The sequence below is a fragment of the Herpailurus yagouaroundi genome, unplaced genomic scaffold (assembly GCF_014898765.1).
Source record: "Herpailurus yagouaroundi ecotype Mexico unplaced genomic scaffold, PumYag 220, whole genome shotgun sequence".
NCBI lineage: Eukaryota > Metazoa > Chordata > Mammalia > Carnivora > Felidae > Herpailurus > Herpailurus yagouaroundi.
The window spans coordinates 5243547-5252127 of record NW_024412451.1 but is presented as its reverse complement, the minus strand read 5'-3'; the positions used below and the strand labels follow the sequence as shown (position 1 = coordinate 5252127).

Here is an 8581-nt window from a genome sequence, read left to right as displayed (position 1 = left end):
GTAAATTTTTGCGTCATGTATTTTGAGATTTGTTATGTTTGCATACATTAGTTGTCTTCATGATGAATTGACATCATTTTTTATCATTAGTAAGTATCCTTTTTTTAAAAAAAATTTTTTTAACGTTTTATGTATTTTTGAGACAGAGAGAGACAGAGCATGAACGGGGGAGGGGCAGAGAGAGAGGGAGACACAGAATCGGAAGCAGGCACCAGGCTCCAAGCCGTCAGCCCAGAGCCCGACGCGGGGCTCGAACCCACGGACCACGAGATCGTGACCTGAGCTGAAGTCGGACGTTTAACTGACTGAGCCACCCAGGCGCCTCAGTAAGTATCCTTCTTTAAATCTGATAATACTCTTTACCTCAAAGCCCATTTTATGTTACATTAATAAGGTCACTACAGGTTTGTTATGCTTCATTTGCAGGATGAGTCTTTTTCTATTAAGGTACTTTCAATCTATCTGTGTTTTTGAACTTAAGTTTCATCTCTTCAGAAGCTTATAATTGGGTCTCTTTTATTCATCCTGACAATCTTTGCCTTTTATTTAGTTATTTTTTAAATTTGTGCCTTTTAATTAGAATGCTTAAACTAAAAACGTTTCTTGTAATTATTGACATGGTTGCATTTTGGTCTCCAATTTTCTGTTTGTTGATTTTTTTTTTTTTTTGGATAGCTTGAATCATTTTTAGTATCCATTTTTATTTATTTATTGTCTTAGTAGCTGTAACTCTTCACAGCATTTATTTAGCAGTTTTTCTAGGGATTATAATTCATACTACTAACTTTTTTTTTAATGTTTGTTTTTATTTTTGAGAGAGAGAGACAGACTTGAATGGGGGAGGGGCAGAGAGAGGGAGACACAGAATCTGAAGCAGGCTCCAGGCTCTTAGCTCTCAGCACAGAGCCGTACGTGGGGCTTGAACTCATGAACCGTGAAATCATGACCTGAGCCGAAGTCGGACTCTTAGCGCCCCTAGACTTAACTTTTTTTTTTTTTTTTTTAATTTTTTTTTTCAACGTTTATTTATTTTTGGGACAGAGAGAGACAGAGCATGAACGGGAGAGGGGCCGAGAGAGAGAGAGAGACACAGAATCGGAAACAGGCTCCAGGCTCTGAGCCATCAGCCCAGAGCCTGACGCGGGGCTCGAACCCACGGACCGCGAGATCGTGACCTGGCTGAAGTCGGACGCTTAACCGACTGCGCCACCCAGGCGCCCCCTAGACTTAACTTTTTATCTCTGTTGTGTTTCCCAATTTTTTTTTCCTTTTAACTAAAAGTATTGTGCCACAGGCTAGTTTCTCTACCTAATTTTTTCTTCATCTCGGAACACTTGTGGTTCAAATTAATGCTTCCTGCTAATGCTGTGGTGGCACAATTTGTCTCAGGGAGAGACCTATTAACTCATTCACGTTTTCTCTAAAGTGGCTCACACATTGGCTCACAGATTTTTGCACCCTCTGGGATACAGCTTCTGGAAGCTGTTGATTCATTGGAGCAGAAGGGCTTTGGAGAGGGATTCTGTTTCCCTCCAACAAGCTGCCTGGAAAATTATAACTTATTTCCTAAAACATTAAACGACTTCGTCAGGAAGGATCGATGTCAATTAACCCCTTAGTGACTACAGTTTGATCCTGTCTGTTGTGTATGTAGCAGGATTTTCTCCATTGTTTAAAATTTAAGTTTTAGTTAATATACAGTGCGATAGTGATTTCAGAAGTAGAATACAGTGATTCATCACTTACATACAACACCCAGGGCTCATCACAAGTTCCCTCCTTAATACCCATCACCAATCTAGCCTATCTCCTACCTACCTCCCTCTGTCAATCCTCAGTTTGTTCTCTTGTTAAAAGCCCTTGTGGGGCTCCTGGGTGGCGCAGTCGGTTAAGTGTCCGACTTCAGCCAGGTCACGATCTCGCGGTCCGTGGGTTCGAGCCCCGCGTCAGGCTCTGGGCTGATGGCTCAGAGCCTGGAGCCTGTTTCTGATTCTGTGTCTCCCTCTCTCTCTGCCCCTCCCCCGTTCATGCTCTGTCTCTCTCTGTCCCAAAAATAAATAAACGTTGAAAAAAAAAAAATAAAAAAATAAAAGCCCTTGTGGTCTTTTCCCCTCTCTTCTTTCCTCCACCTTCCCTTCCCATATGTTCATCTGTTTTGTTTCTTAAATTCCGCATATGAATGAAATCATATGATATTTGTCTTTCTCTGATTGACTTATTTTGTCTAGCATAATTCTTTTCTAGCTCTGTCCACGTCATTGCAAATGGCAAGATTTCATTCTCTTTGATGGCTGAGTAACATTCTATTGTATATATATACCATATTTTTATCTATTAATCAGTCTATGGACATTTGGGCTCTCTCTATAGTTTGGCTATTGTTGATAATGCTGCTTTAAACGTTAGGGTGCATGTACCCCTTCCAATCTGTATTTTTATATCCTTTGGGTAAATACCTAATCGTGCAATTATTGGATCATAGGGTAGTTCTGTTTTTTGAGGAACCTCCATGCTGTTCTTCAGAGTGACTGCACCAGTTTGGATTCCCACCAGCAGTGCAAGAGAGGTCCCCTTTCTCTGCATTCTTGCCAATACCTGGCTTGTGTTGTTAATTTTAGCCATTCTTACAGGTGTGAGGTGGTATATCGTTGTGGCTTTGATTTGTACTTCCCTAATGTTGGGTGATGTTGAGCATCTTTTCATGTGTCTGTTACCCATCTGGATGTAGTCTTTGGAAAAGTGCCTATTCATGTCTTCCTCCCATTTTTTAACTGGGTTGTTTTTTTGGTGTTGAGTTTGATAAGTTCTTAACAGATTTTGGATACTAACCCTTTATCAGGTATGTCATCTACAAATATCTTCTCCCATGGTGTAGGCTGCCGTTTAGTTTTGTTGATTGTTTCCTTTGCTGTGCAGAAACTTTTTGTCTTGAAGTCCCAATAGTTCATGTTTGGTTTTGTTTCCCTTTCTTTTGACAATGTGTCTGGTAAGAAGTGCTCCAGCTGAGTTTTGAAGAGGTTGCTGCCTGTGTTCTCTTCTAGGATTTTGATTTTCTCACATTTAGGTTTTTTATCCGTTTTGAATTTATTTTTGTGTATGGTGTAAGAAAGTGGTCCAGTTTCATTCTTCATGTTACCATCCAGTTTTCCCAGCACCAGTTGTTGAAGAGAGTCTTTTTTCTATTGGGTATTCTTTCCTTCTTTGTCGAAGATGAGTTGACCATATAGTTGTGGGTCCATTTCTGGGTTTTCTGTTCTATTGATCTGTGTGTCTGTTTTTGTGCCACTACTATCTTGATGACTACGGCTTTGTAATATAGCTTGAAATCCAAAATTATGATGACTCCAGTTTTTTTTTTTTTTAATTCAGGATTTCTTTGGCTATTTGGGGTCTTTTGTGGTTCAGACACATTTTAGGATTGTTTTAGCCCTGTGACGAATGCTGGTGGTATTTTGATAGGGATTGCATTAAATGTGTAGATTGCTTTGGGTAGTATAGACATTATAAGAATGTTTGTTCTTCCAGTCCATGAGCATGGAATGCTTTTCCATTTCTTTGTGTCATCTTCAGTTTCTTTCATAAGTCTTCTATAGTTTTCAGGGTATTTTTTTCTTCTTTTTTTAAATTTTAGTTTTTTTGTTATTTTTATTTTTTATTTATTTATCTTAGAGAGAGAGCAAGAGTGTGGGCATGAGCTGGGGAGAGAGGTGGAGGGAGAGAATCTCAAGGAGGCTCCATACTCATCGTGGAGCCTGACATGGGTCTTGATCCCACAACCCTGGGATTGTGACCTAAGCCAAAATCAAGAGTCAGACCCTCAACCTACTGAGCCACCCAGTATGCACTCAGTGCCATAAATTTCCTTCCAAGTACTGCTTTCATTTCATCCCACGAATTTTGGTAAGTTTTGTTTCATTTTCATTTAGTTAAAAATATTTATAAATTTCTCTTGAGAGTTTTTCTTGATCCATGTACTATTAGAAATGATTTGTTTAATCTCCACGTATTTTGGGATTCTCCAGTTATCTTTCCATTAGATTTTTAGTTTAATTCAATTGTGAACTGAGAGAAGACATTGTATGACTTTTTGTTTTTTGAGTTTGTTAAGCTGGTTTATGGCCCAGGATGTGGCTTGAGAAAAATGTGCATTCTGCTGTTATTGGATGAAGTGGTCTGCAGATGTCAGTTATATCCAGTTGATTGATGGTGTTGTCAGATTTGACATATCCTTACTGATTTTCTGCCTGCTGATGTTCAGTCTTTGTTTTCTTTGCTTTTCAGTTCCGGAGGTTTCTATTGAGAGATCTTCAGGCTCAGTGTTTCTTTCCTCAGCCACGTCCAGTCTACTAAAAAGCCCATCAAAGGTATTCTTCATTTTTGTTACAGTTTTGTTTTATTTTTTAATCTGTCAGTTCTTTTTGGTTCCTCCTTAGGATTTCAATCTCTCTGTTTACATTGCCCATCTCGCATGCTGTCTACTTTATCCATTACAGCCTTTAGCAAATTAATCCCGGTTGTTTCAAATTCTCAGTCTGACAATCCGAGCATGCCTGCCATGTGTGGTTCTGATGCTCACTCTGTCTCTTCAAATTATGTTTTTTTTTTGCCTTTTGGTATGCCATGTAAATTTTTGTTGTTGTTGTTAGCTGCAAATGACGTACTGGGTAAAGGAACTGCTGTAAAGTAGGCCTGTAAGTAATGTGGTGATAAGGTGTGGGGAAGGGCAAGTATTCTGTGCTGGGTCTGTCTTTCAGTGAGCCTTTGGCCCTAGAATGAATTTCACAAGTGTTTCTTGGGGCTTTTTTCCTCCTCTCTTAGGTGGGACAGGATGGCTGGAGTGGGCTGGAGTTGATGTTTTCTTTCCCCTAGCTCAGACTGACTTTGATATTACCCCACAGATTAGGCTGTGGTTAACTAGTTTCTCCTGAGGGCAGGCCTTGTTAAGAATAGAGTGCCCTGGAGTATTTCAGTATGGCTCCTTTTTCCTTCCCCTTCTGGAAGCCTGAGGGGATTTTCAGCCTATATTCCATGAGAACTTGATCAGGCTCCCGGAGGTCAAACTCACCAAAATGTGCCTCACCCCAGTGACTGGGTCCTCCTGGAGTTTTAAACTCTCGGATTGTCCACACTGAGCCTCCAGCAATTTGTCAATTACAATTGAGTTTTTCCCTCTCTGGCACTGGTTCCTGTTATGCCCAGAATTCATGATCCCCAAAGACCACCAGGGAGCCAAGTCCGATGCAAAAGCAGAGCCTTTATTCGAGCTAGCTCAAGCTCAATCCCCTACCTGCACCAACACAGCGGTGAGATGCCGGGGAGAGAGAGCAAGTTTCAAAAGCACAAAGATTTTATAGGGGTCTAGGGATAATTGGTGAGGTAATGGCAGTGGCCTCAGCCGATTGGCTGGGGAAGGGTCGGAGTCCTGTTACGCAGGTTGCCAGTCGTGTGTTTTGATCGGGAAGTTTGAACGGGTGAGCGGGAGGTTACTCAAGGGGAGGAGGCGTGGTCTGAGGTTTCTGCGATTTTCCCGCAAAGGGGGCATGTCGGGGACTTAGTCACTCAAGGTGGAGGACACAGAACAAGATGGAGTCGGCCAGCGTAGGTCCGCTCTTTCAGTTCCTTGGCAGTTTCTCTTCCTAAATTTCTGCTCCAGTAATCAAGTAATCTTTGTATCTGACTATCTGTCAGTCTTGGGGGCAGTGGTTTACTCTGTGCCCCTACCTCCCTTAGGGATCCAGTTATTGATTTGCAATATGTTCAGCTTTTTACTTGTTAGGATGGAGTGGTGACTTCCAAGTTCCTAACATGTGAACTGGAAACTGGAAGTCCAACCCAGCTGCTTTTCGAGTTCTGGTATTAACCTTTAAAAAAATTTTTTTTTAAATATTTCGTTATCTTTGAGAGACAGAGAGAGACAGAGCATGAGCAGAGCAGAGAGAGAGGGAGACACAGATTCCGAAGCAGGCTGCAGGCTCTGAGTTGTCAGCACAGAGCCCAACGTGAGATCATGACCTGAGCCAAAGTCAGATGCTTAACCAACTGAGCCACCCAGGCACCCCCAGTATTAACTTCTTATTTTCACATAACTTCAGACTTACAATTGTAGTTTCAATCTTGCAATTCTTTCATCTTTCCTTATCTTCATGACTTTGATCAATTTTTAATGAAAATAATCCAGTTCTTTTATAGAATGTTCCTCAATTTGTGCTGTCTAATGTTTCCTCATGATTGGATTCTGGTTGTACATTTTTGGCAGGAATAGCACTGAAATGATGTTGTGTTCTTTTCAGTGCATCATATCAGGAGACAGATGATATCAGTTGGCTTTCATTACTTGGTTCAGGTGGTGTCTAACACTATAAAGGTACTATTTTTCTGTTTTTTGTTTTTGTTTTTTGGAGGAGATATGTTAATACTGGGCAATTATTTGTCCCCACCAAACTTTCTTGTGTTAGTAACCATTGATGATTCTTGCTTGAATTACTTATAAATTTCAATGGTTTCCAAATGATGACTTTCTAATTCCATCATTCCTTATACTTTTATTAGTTTTCATTTTGCTGTAAGGAGAAATTTTCCTTTTGCTCATATCGTTATGGATTCATGGATTCTTACTTTATTCTATGGGTTCTCATCTGTTACTATTATTTATTTTGATGCTTTAGTTGCCCCATACATGGGTGAAAGAACTCCTTCAATCTGACTTCTGTGTCCAGTATCATCTTTTTATTTTTAAGTTTATTTATTTTTGAGAAAGAGAGCACGCAAACGGGGGGGGGGGCAGAGAGAGAGACGGAGACATAGAATCTGAAGCAGGCTCCAGGCTCTGAGCTCAGATCCTGACACAGGGCTTGACCCCACGAATGGTGAGATCATCACCTGAGCTGAAGTCAGCCGCTTAACCAACTGAGCCACCCAGGCACCCCTCATCTTTTTATTTTTAATTTTTACATGTCAATACATACTTTTCTCGATTATTGAAGCAATACTTTTTTTAGACATTTTAATAAAATAAAATCAGAGAGGGGCGCCTGGGTGGCGCAGTCAGTTAAGCGTCCGACTTCAGCCAGGTCACGATCTCGCGGTCCGTGAGTTCGAGCCCCGCGTCAGGCTCTGGGCTGATGGCTCGGAGCCTGGAGCCTGTTTCCGATTCTGTGTCTCCCTCTCTCTCTGCCCCTCGCCTGTTCATGCTCTGTCTCTCTCTGTCCCAAAAATAAATAAACGTTGAAAAAAAAATTTAAAAAAAAATCAGAGAGAAAGATATAAAAATATCTTATTGTCTTCTACACATTGGCGTATTTTCTTTCAGCCTTTGCTTTCATTGCGCTTTTAAAGGTAGTAGAGATAGAACTATAGATACAGATTTGCGTCTCAGTTTTGGTTTTTAACCTGTCATTGAATTATAAGCATTTCCTGACCTAGTAAGAACTCTTTCCAAACAGTATGTCTCACAACTGATTATTCTTGTGACCCAGATGCGCTAGTGCTGCCCTGAGACCTACCTGTTGCCTCTGCTTTTGGATGGCATGCTCCTTCCCCTCCTGAAAGAAAAATCCAGTTCCCTCTCTCTTCCCCTCCCTTTTTTCCTTTTATTTTTCAGCAACACTCCTTGCCCATTCTCTTGTAGAGCATTTGAGGAGTCAGCAACAGGTCAGAGTGGCAGAAGTGCAGAGAGGAGAGTGTCCCCAGATGTGAGGTAGAGCACTGTCCTCTTGCTGGGGAAAGAGCAGTCAGTGGGGAGTTGCGGGGGGCGGAGATAGACAAAAACGAGATGAACAGTCAATAGCTAATCGCATTAGGAGGTGAAAAATGCTATGAAGAAAAATAAAAGGGGGTAGGATGGAGAGAGTAGTGGGGATGGGTAGCTGCTATTTTAAATAGGTGGATAGGGAAGACCTCTCTGGTGAGGTGATATTTGAGCAGAGACCTGAGTGTTCTACAGATGAGAAAGCCCAGAGAGTTAAAGGAACCTTCCTAAGGTTATAAGCAAGATGTATTAAATTCATTTCTTTTTTTTTTTCAGTTTTTTAATTTATGTAATCTCTACACCCAGCATGGGGCTTGAACTTGTAACCCTGAGATCAAGAGTCACACGCTCTTCTGACTGAGCCAGCCAGGCACCCTGAAGTTTGTTTCATTGATTCAAAAACCCACTATAAATGGTACTTCTCTCCATAGGGAGTATACCTCAATGTTTTGTTTTGTTTTGTTTTGTTTTTTCAACGTTTTATTTATTTTTGAGACAGAGAGAGACAGAGCATGAACGGGGGAGGGGCAGAGAGAGAAGGAGACACAGAATCGGAAACAGGCTCCAGGCTCTGAGCCATCAGGCCAGAGCCCGACGCGGGGCTCGAACTCACGGACCGCGAGATCGTGACCTGGCTGAAGTCGGACGCTTAACCGACTGCGCCACCCAGGCGCCCCTACCTCAATGTTTTTAGAAGCCCTTTGAGTGCGATTCCCAACTGTTAGCTTGGCTATCTCTACCCTTCTCCCTTGTACTGAAATATTTCTAAGAGGTAAAACTTATATAGAGATTTTTATATGTTTTGACTCTCAAATCTAAATGTAGGTTTTGGTG

General features: G+C 41.4%; 1 protein-coding gene across 2 annotated transcripts in view; it reads left to right on the top strand.

The window, feature by feature from the left end:
* The first annotated feature begins 274 nt into the window (after window positions 1–274).
* Window positions 275–8581, top strand: part of LOC121018764 (orphan sodium- and chloride-dependent neurotransmitter transporter NTT5-like) — a 58660-nt gene continuing 50353 nt past the window's right edge. Inside the window, exons 1-2 of one of the 2 annotated variants that reach the window (XM_040457704.1) lie at window positions 275–326; window positions 4282–4364. The gene's annotated coding sequence lies outside the window, so the exon portion shown is untranslated. Of the gene's footprint in view, window positions 327–3750; window positions 3901–4281; window positions 4365–8581 lie in introns of those variants that run through there. The other variant, XM_040457701.1, reaches the window with a different exon arrangement.